The 16,016-nt window shown below is 38.3% G+C and overlaps 1 protein-coding gene across 1 annotated transcript in view; it reads right to left on the bottom strand.

Moving 5' to 3' along the window:
* The window catches only part of babam2 (BRISC and BRCA1 A complex member 2), an 82,067-nt gene that overhangs the window by 24,498 nt on the left and 41,553 nt on the right, over positions 1-16,016 (bottom strand). The gene's annotated exons all lie outside the window — the stretch shown is intronic.

The following is a 16,016-nucleotide window of genomic DNA, read 5'->3' as shown; positions in this document are numbered from 1 at the left end:
GGGCAGCATTTGACAATGTTACAAATCAAATCATATCTATTTTGGATTTTGTCTGATTCAAAATGGTTGCACAGATTCATATATAGACATGTAACCCCACTAATTGATTCAGTGTCGAACCTAACCACATACTTTTTGTAATCGTCAACGAGCTTTTGGTCTAATTCTGCCCAGATATTTGAGAACCTGTCTTGGCAGGATTGGGGAAGCTCGTCCAAACTGGTTGGTTTATTGCCTTGACCGAGTTTTTAAGCACCGCCCAGAAAAGATTTGGTTTGGGATGGTATTCCAGCAGCTTGGTCTGGTTTATGAGTCTAGATGTTGATTTGAGGGTAAGGTGAAGAATTTGAATGTAGTCGTTCTACTTCATTATCTCCCATCTACTTTGTGAACTGCACCAGGAACATAGGCAGAATAACAGCCCCGCAGCAGGACACTATCATCACCATGTTGTAAAAATAGTACATTGTTCTTATGTTCTAAAGCAACCTTTTGTGTCACAGTGGTCAAATAACACAGCCTGTATTAGGTCAAAAATTCAACCAGAGCAATAACAACGTATCAAAGAAACATGTTCATTGCTAAAGTGCAAAGTATCACCTGGATTTCATAATTATTGTGTCAACAATAAGTGCATCACATTAGAATCATTATTTTTCACCAATGCTTCTATAAAAGCATGAAAGTATTACAAAACAGCTGTATTCTCTCAGATGTGGAGTAAACGAGACTGAAAACGGCCCATTTCATTCCTTCATTAGGTGCCAAGAGTCCTGAGGTCTGACAGCTACTAAAATGCAGGTGACCTATACTTACAGCTGCACCTGAATACATAATTTGCAGAGGCAAGGGGAGGACTGAGGCTGCCACTGTTGCTATGCTGCTTTTCAGCACCATCACCACTTAGCTCAAAAGAAATATACAGTAAACTGCATCCAGCAGTAAAAAACAGGAATACAATGACAAGTGTGCATAGAGTGTGTTCATATGGCCAAAACAAAAAATGAACAGGAAAGACACCAGCGGAAACATCTGTTTTGCTTCATGCAGCATTAGCTTCAACAGCTGCACCATAAGCCTGAGTTTATGACTGCGAGTACCAATCAAATCGGCTGTAAGATGGATGCAGAAGCCACCCGGAGCTGCTCCCTGTGAACATCATCTGTCTCTCTGAGGTTGTAATTTCTACTTCTGTGATGTTTTTTTTCCTGGAGCATGGCTACTTCTATTAGGGCAATTCCACATCAAGTACTATTCTGGCCTCCCTCTGCCATCAGAGGCTCTGCAGCGTTAATCAAATGTCTTACAGATGGTTTGAACTCATCCATTTGTTATAATCGTTGCTTGCCTTGGTGAGAGGAAATCTAACCACCATACATGATGGACGGAGCCACAATGCAACCAGTTTGCTGTGAAGACTATTAACTAATAACACGCTTTGGTCTGCTGATCCCAACATTTCCTCCTGAACTAGACTGGAAGTAATTTCGTAACAGTTAATTTGATGATTGTTTAATCAAAGAAAAGGATAATTAACCAGATGGGGATAAAATCAATAAGAATAGTTGGAGCCCCAAGTGAAAGAGATGTGGAATGAAAAAATGCATTAATTAGCAGAATGATTATTTGCAGAGGGAAAAAAAGGAGAAATATCCAAATATTTAAGCTCTGCTGAGTGCCATGCAGCCTGCCCCATCACAGCTGATACATTAGCGTCTAAAGACAGAAGATGAGGGAGGCCGAGGAAGACGGCATCCAAAAGTGTTGCCTGATGAAATCAGCTCACATCAGTGCAGTGTGCATCAGTAAACATGAACTGCTCTCTGCCTCACAGCAGCGCTGGGGGCTTCTCTCGCTGACAATATGGGACAGATAGGAACAGGCATGGTAAAGTGCGGCCGGGGTAGGGAGTGGGCTTTGGGAGAACATTGGTTTGCTCCAGTTTGTATCTGTCATGTCCAGTTTCATCTTCAGAGGTGATTTAATGGATGCTTTCTTTGGACTTAAAGAGAGTAAACAGATGGATAAGAACCAACAGGAAGGTGAGAGGGCCAGGAAACGGGCACAGGACGACTCTGGACGGGAAGCGGCGGGGCTGCCCCTCGATTTGGTCAGACCGAAGGCGCTGATGAAGGGCGAGCCTCTTTGTGGAGTGATTCAGACTTATCTTGTTCCAGAAGACAGCGAAAAGCTGTCACAAGTCACATTGAATCAGCGAAACAAACAAACCAAATCCAAAGGCAGACCCTTAAACTTTAAGCTGATGCCATTCTAAATTAATGTGCTGTCCAGAAAGCTGAACTAAGCAGACAAAAATAGTTGTTCTTGTTCAGTGGAGTCTGACAATACAGAATAAGCTACTTTTATAACTTTTGCTTGTAGGTTTCTTTTTTTATTTTGTACAGCACATACCTAAAGAGAAAATGAGAAACAATAAAGAACAAAAAGCATTATGGTGTTTTCTCCCTGAGCAATTCAAACAATTAAGTTAAAGATCTACTCAAAGTACTATATAAAATTAATGAAAAAAATTACTACAAAAAACAGGACAAAAATAATACCAACCACTAAATCTTCATGTATTCTACAGCTAAATTTCAGTGGTATTTTTTGTATTTTTATTTAATATTCTGCATTTTATTAAGCGTAAATACAAACTTTGGGCAAAAGATATGCTCTGTTGAATCCGTAATGGCAGGTCAACATTACATGTCAAAGTTAGTGATGAGGTCCCAAAGGGTTCTGGTTTTGGGCCGGAACATTTCATCCAGAATAAAATTTCCATTGATAACCAGATCATACTCAATTATATGTCTCCATGAGCGTCAGTCATGTCAGACTCTGGTTTCTAATGGCGGAATAAAAACAGTTCAGTTCTTGTTTAGCGAAGTCCTAACAATGCAGGAAACTTTATTTGACCCTTCAACTTTTGCTTGGAAATGCTGGGAAAGAGCCAGGATTTATGCAAAAAACAAATAACCTTGTAGGATACATTTCATTCGGTTAAAATTAAAATTTATAGTTAGATTGAAAAATAAATTGAAAAATTGTGACATTTTGTTTTATAGAGTGGCTAATCTTTGTCAGCTTGTCTACCCGTTTTTTCAATATGTACTTCTGAATAAAGCTCCACTGATAAGCAAATGATTCTCAGCTACATTTATCTATGAGAGATAAAAACAATCAGCTATCACAAACACGTCTAAGATCTAAAGATGGAATGGAGTGCCAGTTATGACACTGTATTCAATCCAAATAAGAGATTTATCAGAAAGTAAGTCTCTTATCAGTATATTTCAGAAATTATGAAATCTTCTGGGCACTTGTCTCTCACAGGCCAGATAAATGAAATTCCTAATCTCTAGGTAGCAACTGGTGACCTAAAAATCTGACAGTTTTTCCTGGAACTTTATGAAGGAACCCCGTCTATTTTGTGCAATTCAACACAACTACTGGTAGAGAAACAAACCCACAGCAAGATGCGGTCACTACCATACTTTATAGTTGGCAAAGTGCTACACAGTGACACTTGGCCAAAAATCATCACCTTGACTGCTCCATACATGCTGCTCACCTTTGTGACCCAATGTTTACATTTTTTAGATACCTTTGACATCTAGCATATGACAGAACCAATTAACAACCCAGCGGTACCTAAAAACCTTCTTGTACCACCAGTACAGTCTTATTTGTTCATAAGTCAAGTTTTTTTTATCAGCCACTTTCTATATAATATTTTGATCATCTGATTTTTGAACTTGAAAGTTGTATGAGATGTCAACTGCTTCCAATTGCTACAATCAGACAAGACACTGCAGCTGTTCAGATGGTAATGCAGGAAACTGGATCCACATGTGTCTTAAAAGATTTTTAAAATCTGACATTACATGCTGTTTCAGAAATTGTTGAAGAATCACAAATAAAAATCACTGAAATATACAAGGTATTGTAGAAACTCAAATGTTTGTTTCTTGGGTTCTTTCTCTACAAGTAATGACCCAAGACAAAAAGACTTCTTAAATACCACTTTTAAAGTAAATTAAAGTGTAGAGAAGCAATTCAAATGATTTACTTGACAGTTGGTTTTGGTTACGGAATATACAAAGTGCTGAAAGGATGCTGTTAAATTTTGGCGGTTATTTAGATGTGTTTTAAAACTCTGATGCTTTTCTTCTCTCAAAACTTAACGGACCCATACAAGAGACGTGTGGAAAAGTAATCCGGATGCTAATGTTGACCTTTCAGCCTCTTTGCCTTGAAACCGCTACTCAAACTTGGAAAGAAAAACAGACTCTAATGAAAGGAAAGGACCCCAAATGGCCATTAACGTTTCTCCCCTCATAACAAATTAACTTGAAGATGATCGAGTTAAAAGGGGATGTTAAAAAAAGATTCTGCTGCAAAAGCTACAGGCTGGACTTTAATGAAGAGACTTTATTATTGGCAAGTAATGAGCACTGAAATGGAGGAGTGCATCCTGTACTGCTAATGTTTCGATGTTTAGGCAGTATTTACTACGTACCCTCAAGAAGATGACTCAAGTCTTCAAGGACTGTCTTCAAGAGAGGAATTGAGAAGGACGTACATGGACGCAGAAGACAGAGGAAGCCTCCCAGTCAACCCTCTTCATGTGTCCACCACCCAACATCCTCCTTTAGCCTTTAAGCACACACACACACACGCACACACACACACACACACACGCATACGCACACACGCACGCACATACACACACACGCACACACACACACGCACACACACACACACACACACACACGCACGCACACGCGCACGCGCACACACACACACACACACACACACACACACACACACAGGCTCCCTTCCCTGTGCCTGTCCTTGTGCCTTCGATGTCCCGGCCTCTGGCATCTCCTCAGTGTCGTTTGTGACAGGTTGGAAATGTGACAGCTGTCCTTATGCCGGACCAAGTCTGGCCAAAGTCACAACAAACACACACATGCAAACACGCTCATCAGCGATCGCTACACATGCAAGGCCTCCTTCTCCAGGGCTCAAACGGAGGAGGTGAGGGCACTTTGTCCGCCTTCTTCGCCCAACTTTAAATGTCATGCCTAGCGTAATGGGGCAGCTTGACTGACAGCAGGGCTGTTGTGTGAGGACATGTCCAGCTTCAAGGCGAGCAGCTTTGAGCGCTGCTGTACATATGCTGGACACTCTTATCCCTGCACAGCTGTCTCATGGCCACAAGAGAATCGTGAAATTACAATAACAGATCATCAACGATGACAAGGTAGACATAACTACCTAAACAGATCTCTTGCCTCACCAAACAGGAGTAATCAATAAATTTGAAAGAATATTTAGATTTTCTTTCTGCTGTTCAAACCTATCTTGTTTTTATCAACAAAGACAATTATACTAATCTTAGGAGAAACGTTAACAATCTGTGTTGAGTGCTATTTCAAACCAACTCAATAGAGTTATGTCATTGAAACTGCAAGAGCTTAAAAAAGAAACGGCTTTCTGCGTCCTTGGATAATCGTTGCTTTAGATTAACACAACAAAAATGTTTAGAATTCTAGCAAAAAGGTAGGAAAATGTTTATAAGAAGAAAATGTAAAATATTAGTCCTTCAGAAGAAAAAGCAGCGCATGTAACGTGATTTACCAGAGACTTGAAGTACATATTATTGTCCACTGCCTGCTTTAGGCTTGTGAAGTACACACTTTGTCTGCTGAAATACATCAGAGTTGTAGCGATCAGAGTTCCAATATATTTTTTTATTTACACCATTTTCTACAGGGTTCTCAATAGCCGTTTGTAGCAAACTTTTAAAGTATAACTTCAAAAGTTCACTGTGGTTTAATGAAAAATATTACTACAGTAGGCAATAGTAGATATCACAGGAAGACAAGTTAGGAAACAATTTTAAAATTCCTACTCCCACAGCGTCAAAATCAGAAAAGACAACAAGTGAAGAAGAAAAACCGGTGAGGACAATTGTTCTGACAAAAAAAATAAATAAATAAATAAAAACTTGGATATTCAACCACAACGTGAATGGAGAGCATGCAGGTAGAGCCATGAATCAAATGTAATTTAATTACAAGCCAAGCACCTAGGACTGGTTCTGCACAAAAAGTTTCATTTCAGTGAGAAACTAAAGGGGACAAGGTTGCTCATTAGTATTTTACTGACAGACATACTACATACTGATGGTATAAACTAATTGAGAAACATATTTATTACAGTTGTGGGTCCTTTGTTTGCAGGGAGGTGTACTCCATGAATCCCATTAATCCTACTTTCTCCACCTCAGTGTAGAGAGCTTGCATAAACATGTAAATGTGGCCTCAGTGTCTGAGGGAAACTAACGCCTTTGTCTGTCTCCAGCAGCCTATCAGCTCATAAACTCATGCTGGTAGATAATTAACCAGGGATCTCTGTGTTGCTGCATAGTTGAAGCCCGTGCCAGGGATACATTTTGACATGGGGACAAAAGACCAGAGATTAAGGAGCTCCACCTGGAATCAAATTGGTGGACCAGCACCCAAACACACCTTAACATTATACAGTCGCTGCTGTCACGAAAGCTTAGTGAAAAGGGTGTGCAGAAAGCCTGAACAAGGTGCATGCGTGTTACTCTCTTTCTGGAGAACATACGGTATTATACTACGTGATGTGGAGGCAGGATTGAGCTAATTCTGCAGGCTATGGCCATATTTAATGTGTTGATGAAGATGTAAAGATTTTTCTCCCTTTAAAAGCAAAATTAGAGTTACTAGACATGTTTTAGAGGTCAGTCAGCCTGGTCTTGCCCCTCCCCACACACTATGCTCCCCATGTCCCACTAGGTTGGCATTGCCCCTTTCTCTTAGCATGTCAACTAAGTTAAAAATTTACAGGACAGTGTATATTCCTTAAAGGTGTTGCCATTAATATGCATTTACCCTATGGGCAGTACAACTCGTGCCCACTTCTCCCTGTATCCTGTTAGGTTGGCGTCACAGGTCCCTCCACATGTTAACTGAGAGCTGGGACTCCTTTAAGTTACTTCTTACAGAGCACCTTACAGGTCAAACACATTTTGAACTCTTTGTTTTGTAACATATCTGAAATAGACATTTTGCAACAAAAATGACTCATACTTTAAAATAAAAGGTGCCAATACTGCCCTGCTTACTGCTTTTCCTAAAAATACGTCCCCTTGCAGAACAACCAGAAGTGACATAACTGGAGGGGACCGTTCCAGACTGTGCAGATAAAAACATTGAACCAGGAGGAGGTGACAGATCGTGAATATTAAATCAACTACAGGTTCATAATAGGATGAAATTAACAGTCAATGGGAGAATCCTTATTGGCATTACAGCCATCAAATCATTGTACTTCCATATGGAAACAGCTTTTTCCACGTTTCTTCTGATTCATCTTTGGTTATGAGCTCCAAACTTTTGAGGTTCTTGTCATCACCCTACTCTGCATCTCCCTTCACAGATTCAAGTCAGGGCTGTACGGGACATTTCGAATTGTTAATATAACTTTCAATATTAACTTCCATTTATATTAAGTTATTTAATTATGGGTTTTTATTGTACTGTAAAATATAACAATTCAAATATTAACAATAAAGTCTTGGTTTGTACAGCCAAATAACACCAATAGTTCAACTTTCCAAACATAAAAAATAAATAAATAAAATAAAATAAAAACTCTCCAGTCCTTAGTATGTAAATTCAAAAAACAGAAAACATGTAAGAGGTATGAATAAACTAAACAAGAATCACATTCCTTATATTTTAAAGATACAATTTCACGTAATTTTCCACATAATTTCAGACCTGTGGTTATTTACATTCAATTTTTAAGTGTAAATAAGTGCCGATGCACGTCTTTCTGTAAATGTTGGTACTTATTATGACCTTTGTGGTGAGTCAGTCCAATCTAATTTCAAAATTTTAGAAACCTGTAATAGCAGGAAAGAGGTTAAAAGTGCAATCTGTTGCAAAAGCATTAACCAATGAGTTCTCCACCCTAAACGCCCATGAGTTTTGCATTCACTTCATGGAGATATGAGTGACCTCTGTCACGAAGTCACAAGCACTCTGCTCCCTGTAGATTTCAAGCTATCTAATACATTAGGATCAAAATGGTATAGCTGATATCTGAGTAGAAATAATGTAATGTGATAACTGAACTGGAGGTCAGTCATGCAAAGAGTGCACGTAGGAAAATATGCTCCACTGTGCCATGTTTCTCAGTGAGACAGTCAAAATCGGCTTCATTTAAACTCTGGTACCGACACAATTAGGCGAGCTGGTGAAATTTTCCTGTAACACGCGTCATAAGTGTGACTGGGGCCAAGTGTAAATGATAGCGTGTCACTGCAATGATCTGGCCCGCGCTGCACAGCTTGTGCTAAGAGTGTGATAGTGGGGCTCAAAGCCACAAGGGTGACTCAAAGTATGTGACATTGCATGTGGAAAATTAACGAATGCATATGGTATGTTCATGCTGATGACATAATACAGAGATCGAGCCATCAGTCGACTGCCTCCTGATTTATACATCGTGGTCCCAAGATGATGCCAAACATCTTAAAATGTATTTTTCATACAACATTTGCTGTACTGTGGAGCAAATGATTCAACTATCACACTTGTTTTTTTGCTGTAGTATTTCTGAGGTTGATGTTAGTGACTATATTAGGTTCAAAGTGCATGTTCAAAGCTGTTTTTATCCATCCCACTTACTAGTACTGAACTAATCCAAGCCAAACTGGGACTCAGTGTTGGTTTTAAACAACCAGGGTTTGAGCTACTGCAGAAATTGGAGACATTCGAAGTAGTCAGAGACAGATTATGATTATGATGCAGTTAGCCTAACCCAAAGCCTAACTGCATGGGTTAGGCTTTGGCTGGGCTCCTAGGATTTAGGTAACATTGCACCCAACCTCGATACCTTCCCCCCACAGTGGGGTTCAAAATGGACTCACAAAATGACCCTCAAGATGTAAGGTTGTTTTTGCTCTACTGGGTGATGTATCTTATTAGTGGTGTTGCTTTGTAAAAATATTTCCTCAACCAGACAAAAAAGCTTAGCAATCCCTGAAAACTGAAGGTGAATCTTGGTCTCAAGCAGTAGAGTTTGAGTTTTGAGTTGACGACCTATGGTCAATTCTCATTTCGCTCTAATAAATGTGACTAAAATATAAAAAATATAGTTACAGTAGAAAAGAAAAACATAAGTCACAGTGACATCTTTTTCTATTTCTTTGCATCCACACAGCCAGAAACTGTACATGTGTTGCTATTTTTAATAAAAAAAAATATAAACCCAGGTATCTATGTTGGGGATTGAAAATTCATGATTTATTTTTCTTTTAATCATTAAAGAGAGGAAATAATATATAAATCCATGAAGAATAAGAGTCTATTTATAGCCAGGCTAACATTAACTGAATTAAACACCATGTGTTTGCTGTTCTAGTGGGAGCAAAGATGTGGAGAAAAATAACCTGACGTGTGCACACTGCAATCTCCATGCCTGTGTATTTATAAGTGTTATCGTGTTTATCATTTGCAAGTTAAGTCAACTTCTCCAGAACGAGACCAGTGAGACTAATGATGTATATACTTTTTAAGTGCCTGGCTGGCCAGTAACCACTCAAGCCCAAAATCAGCCACCTGTTGGGTAATCGGTACATTCCCACTTCTGCAAAAAACATCATAACTGCTGTATTTTGCCTGAAAGACCTATTTTAAAATGGACTGCAATTACATTACCCAGAAACAATTTGATGTGCAGTCTGGATGACCTACCATCTGCTGAAGCAGATACATTCAAAGGGTTTCTTCAATAATGTCTCCTTTCAGGTGTTTTTATTTCAGCTAGGAAATAAAGACAAGAAATTAAACAACGTCTCCATATAGCAAGCTTTCAGACAACATGAAGATTGATCCAAAATCAGTTAACTCTTCAGTGCAATAAATCCATGTCAAAGTTGCTTGCAGCTTGAGTTTGGCCCATATGCTAAGATACTCATGCCGATTTTTGACTTTTTTCTTTTATATTGTTTTTTTTTCCCGTTGAAGATATATCAATGACCACAAACTATTGCCATTGCTTCTTCTTCGTCGGCCATGTTTTCTTATTCTGAGCTCATGTTTAATCTTGTGAGGTTTCGCGAGGTTTCCAATCTGACATCTAAATGTTTGTGAGTGAAATCTGTCTGTGCATGGTGTGTTGTCTTTGCCATGCAGCTGGACACCACAGGTTACAGTACCAATGCTGTTTATTTTTATTATTTTATTGAACTACTAAATCTAAATGAGTAATTTTTTTTTTTTTTGCATGAGACGACTGAAGGTATCAGGTGAAAAAAATGAGTACAATATGAAAATTCCTGCATGACCTGCCAGCTAAGATTGAAACAGTCATTATCTGCATATAGAGAATACATGAAACTCCCTCTCATAATTATTTCAAGAGTAGTTGGTACCGTTATCTGTGAAAATCAGTAGAATATCTTGTTGAGGCAAGACTTAAAAATTCCACAGATGTTCTCCCTACAATCAAACTGAGCTCGAGCTATTTTACAAAAAAAGCCATAAATTTCAGTGTCTTAATGAACTGAACTTAAAGAAAATGCTTTCATACTGTAAAGTCATTTTTGAAATATATTTAAGCAGATTTGTAGACACAGGCCTTAGATGATCAAGAAATACTGGTAAAATTGCCAAATGTTAAATAAACTTCTGTTTATGAGGAGGATTACCACAATTATGAGTCATTTCAAAAGTTATGTTGATTTCTAGACATTTCTGCAAAAGGAGCAAATGAATGCATATTGCATCTAAACAACAACACCACCTTAATAGCTTAATGACTTTATTCCTGATTTTATTTTCCACTCATTATAAACTGGTCAAGCAATCAGAAGATAAACTGTAGAGGATCAGAAGGAATAAAATATACACTTATTAAAGGAAACATATAGATAGCACACAACTTGTTCGAGAGCGCGGGCGGAAAGTAGGCCATATGGAAGTAATTCCACGGAGAAGTGTGCGGGGGGTGTGGGGTGGGCTGAGGTTTGGAGAAGGAGGTGGGGGTGCGGGGGGGTGCTTGGGCTATACTCCTGAGACGGTAAAGCAGGAAACTTCTGATGCTCGGCTGGGGGTACAGGCAGGTGGGTGGGAATCTTCGTTTAGAGATGCAGTGTGGGTGGTTATGGGAAGCGGGGGTGGGCGTTGGGGTTGCGGGTTGAAGATTTGCAGAGGGAGACGGGAGACGAACATGACCTTTGGTTTGCAGGAGTCAAACTGGGGTCACTGGAGCATCGGGGAATGGATTTGAGTTTGGTGATCTCTAATAACCCCTCCTAAGGCGGCGGTTTCTCTCTAACAGCCTTGCTCATATGAGGATGCTGAGGTGCTCTCCATCATCTCCCTAAAGGAGATTGTTCTCCCCTTTACTCAAAAAAAGAGGTAATGGAAGCTTTTAATGCTGCACATGTTGAAAGGCATGAGCTTTTGATCATTTCCTGATATAGAAAACAGGCACTTTATTTTTATCTGCGAACAGGGAGGTAAAGAACATCGATAATACGGTGGGTTTTTAACAAGCACACACTGAACTCTATAAAACACTTCCAAATTAAAACAGCCTCTTTATTGTGAGTCCTCAAAACAACCAAAAAAAAAAAGAAGGGGAGAAAAAAAGCTACGCAATCCAACCAACGTATCGCCTGCGGTGTCATCATCATCAAGGTGAGAGCAACTGAGAAAACATGTGCCCCGAATGCATGACATCATGATGCAACATATGACTCAGATACAGTGAGGAAACTGTTCATCATGTGCAAACAATTATCAATTCATCACCGTCAGAGCTGTTCTGTGGTATTAGTCACCGCATATGCTCCCACACCTAGCTACGATATGATAGAGAAAGACTTCATAGGCCAAACGTGTCATCGGCAGGATGAGAGTGCGCCGAGGTAGTGAATGATGAATTCTCACGTCTGATGAGAAATCCGTAGTCAGGTTCAGGGATGCATAGCAAAAGGAAATTGGTAGCGCGCAATGGGGAAAGCAAAGCAAAAACGTTTCTGTTCTACTGAAGTGCCAAATTTTTTGCTCAATGATTTTGCACATTATAAGGAAAACAAAACGTAGTCATTCACTATAAAACATCGCAATTGATGTACCTGCTCTGGCTTGAAATTTTGGGGGAATAAACTTCCCTAATGAAAAACATTCTTTTCAACATATCAGTTTCATATGGTGGAGCAATACTGTTAAAAATAAGATTAGAATCTGAAATAAATCTGTTAATATATTTATTCTGTTGCACCATTAGGGGCAAAAATAAATGTCTGATCAAAATATGAAACATACATTATTCTAAATTTTTTTTAGATGTTAGTTTATCTCTGCCCCATTATTTTTTTCTTTATAAAGACCTCTCTGTTTTTACAAAAGTACATTTATTAATATTTTCTGCAGCCCTTTTATTTTCATATTTTTCCCTTACTAATATACTTACACATTTTTTACTAAACATATTTTTCTAGATACTTTATTTTGTCCTTTAGTCTAAACATTTTCCCCACCAGCAGAGTTCCTTGAGCCCATTTATTCCCATATTTTTGTATCTTTACATCGATTTCTAAGATCCTTGCTAAATAGAGTGGCCGCTCTACATTTAGACTACACACCGCCCCTCATCTTCCTTTTACTTTCTAAATATATGCAGCTATATATTTGTAAAAAAATAAAGCCTAAATAAATATGTCTAATAATATTCACCATAATATTTTTTAAAGTAAACTGTTATTCAAGGAAGCTTTTTGTCCTGATTAAGAATTAAGTCTCTATAATTGTCAGCTCAATATGTTGCTTTAATATTTCTCATGGCATTTTAAAATGTTATTAATTCATTTAAAATTAAAGCCCCATAAAAACAGGAAAGTTACCTAAATCAAAGGCTTATTTGATTTAGGTATGACCCTAAATCAAAAATAACTCTAAATCAAATAAACCTTGGAAAAATAGTCTTTTTTTTCAAGGTGATTGTTGCATAAATTAAGAATAAACAATTCACACATATCACTTACACGTACTATTGACATATTTGCTAAATATTTTAGACCCATCTTACCGGGATCATCCTGAAATACTTGGAACACTTATTTTTCTTGCTCCATATTTGTTTCAGATATGTAAATAACAGTTAATTTCATATTTCTCATAAGCAGAGTGAGACTATCTAATAGTTTGAGTGGCCTGTAAAGCATAGATATAATTTAGACAATTTTAGCCACTGACAGTGACAGAAGTTTGTCAATAGGCTCAAATATCAGACTGAAAAACTTTCCAGGGTTCAATCAGACTTGGGTAAGCTTTGGCCAACCCTTCAGCTCCACTGAAAAACAAAATCACTTAACTCTGAATGTGCTTTTGGTTTCTTTACGCCTGTTTTTACAGGTCACCCTTGTTTTGACCTGACACAGCAAATTCCCTTTCTAGTCCCCAACCAACAGTTTTGTTTTGACAAAAGAAACTGTTGGTAACAACCCTGCAGCCCTTTCATTTCCATATTTCTTCACTCGCTAACCTATTACACATTCATATGTCCCACTTCCTACTGATAAGGTTTTCTGAAAAAAATAAAACTGAAACTTTAGAAAGTTTAAGCTCAGTTGAAAAACAAAACCAAATATTTCTCTGCTTGTAAGTTGTTTAGTGTTTTTCCTTTATGTGGGAGATGACAGCAGGTCTTCTTTCAAACTGTTCCAGCCCAGAGCTGCATTTCTGGGTAATGTGGCATCCTTTACAATTTTAAGGAAATCCAGACATGGTTTGTTTAGAGGAAATATAAGCTCAGGCAGTTTATGAACATAACCTTGCAGGAATATTTCATGTTGGACCTGATTTTCCTGCTTTTGCCCAACACAACCTTGAAGGAGATGCATATCAAACCACGCCATCCACATACCTTCACACCTCCCACTTCCTACTGATAAGGTTTTCTGAAAAAAGAAAACTGAAACCTTAGAAAGTTTAAGTTCAGCTGCCAAGAAACAAAACTAAATATTTCTCTACTTGTAGGTTGCTTAGTGTTTTTCCTGCATGTGGAAGATGACAACTATCCATCCATTGAAAATCTAAAACTGAAACAGAGTGCTTAAGGAGTTTACCAGTAATAAATCTGTCATAACTTCAAATATTTACATTGGGCTCTGTTGGTGTTTCAGGGCGTGGGCACCGTCAACCACAAACTGATATTTACAGGAATGCGGATCATAAGCTTTCTGCTTTTCCACGGCTGTTTTTTTTTTTTTTTTTTAAAGTTTTAGGTGATGGTTGCGGCCCATTCAGCTGCCCTCATGCACAGTCACATCTATTCCAGGTAATACACAGTAATTCATGATGACCTCACTCTCCTCATGACCTCAGTACCCTGCTCTATTTATATAGAAATGAAGAATTATGAGAGTGTAAAAACTGTTTACTTATAGTGACTTATCTGAAATCTCAACCTGAAATCTCTTGTCAGTGTTACCAGCAGAGGACCGGAGGTTCTACACAAAGTTGCTCTCACTTTACGTTTTTGTCTTGGGTGCAGGTCCAGTGCTGCCCGTAATCACTGAACCCACACAGCCACACTAAGTTTTAAACACCTACAAGTGGCAAAAACATGTTTGGAAGATTCAGGGGGAAAAAAAAAAATCCTCTTTCCATCAAGAAAGCTGAATGAAAATAATGCATTGCAAATAAATCTCGCTCTGCAATTTGATGGGAATTATGAGTCAACGTTTCTCCACCAGTCTTAAAACACTTTAGATAGAAAAATGGAGAAAATAAAAACCTGAATCAAACCATAATGTGTTCTTACAATTTGAGGTAACACAAAATAACTGTGACTGACTTAAGACCTGTGAGACAGGATATATGCAGTGGATAATAGTTTTCAAAGCTGAAATCTAAAAAGTGTGGAGTGCACTTGAATTTAGCCCCATTACTCTGATAAACCTAAACAAAATTCAAAATTGAGTCCAATGAAACAAATATTAGGTGACTAATTGCTAATTAGTCACCCAATTAGCAAATAAAAAACAAATACCATAAACAAACTTTTCCCAACCATGAGAAATGGATAAATAGTAGATAAGCACAAAGATAAATCCTGGAAAAAAACGTAGATTCTGTAAGGCGATGAACCTAACCGTGCTATCAGAATATCTGGTTTAGATTAAAACATAATTCAGGTGTTCAAATGACCTTGGCCTATATGTATTTGAAAATACGACTTAAAAATTGTTGTATATTCAAGAAAGAAAGAGTAGAAAATTAAGGCTCTAAAAGCTTAAAGACTGTGTAGACGTATCCAAAAAAATAATGCAGGCAGTGGGTTGAATATACATGCACATCCCACATTTTTTATACTTTTATTTCTAAAGGATTTTGAAAACTATCAATAATTTTCCTTCCACTTCACATTGATGAACTACTTTGTGTCGTTCTATCACTGAAAGTCCCAATAAAATATGTTAAAGCTTGTGATTGTTAGGTTCCAAGTACGTTTGCAACGGGCTATATATAAAAAGTGTTTTTTCCAGAGCAACAGGTGCTTTTTCAAAGATGCCACAGTGTTTGCTCGCACGCACAAATGATTAAAAACATAATTCTGCCCTTGATGGCTGAGCTGAAAACATCATTTTCTTACACGCGACTACACAGGTGCCCTTTGATTTCAGCTCTTTGGACACTGCATGGCTGCACTCTACTTTTCCTTTGTCACAGCCTGAAACAAGAGTAAGATGAAAGGATTTTATCATTAACAGAAGCAGTTTAATCCAGACTCCCTTTAACGTTTTCATTGTGAGACAATTTCTCAAAGCAGAACAAAGCCAGATGTTACCGCACCTGGCAGTGATCACAGCAGGCTCCCCAGGTCTGCAGGGCTCGCGAAGGAGACAAATCAGATGTAAAACTGGACCTCCAACAACGCTGGTCGGCAGATCAGTCAAT

The sequence above is a fragment of the Poecilia reticulata genome, chromosome 22 (genome assembly GCF_904066995.2).
Source record: "Poecilia reticulata chromosome 22, P_reticulata-male-v2, whole genome shotgun sequence".
In the NCBI taxonomy this organism is placed as follows: Eukaryota; Metazoa; Chordata; class Actinopteri; order Cyprinodontiformes; family Poeciliidae; genus Poecilia; species Poecilia reticulata.
This window is presented reverse-complemented; position numbering and strand designations above follow the sequence as displayed.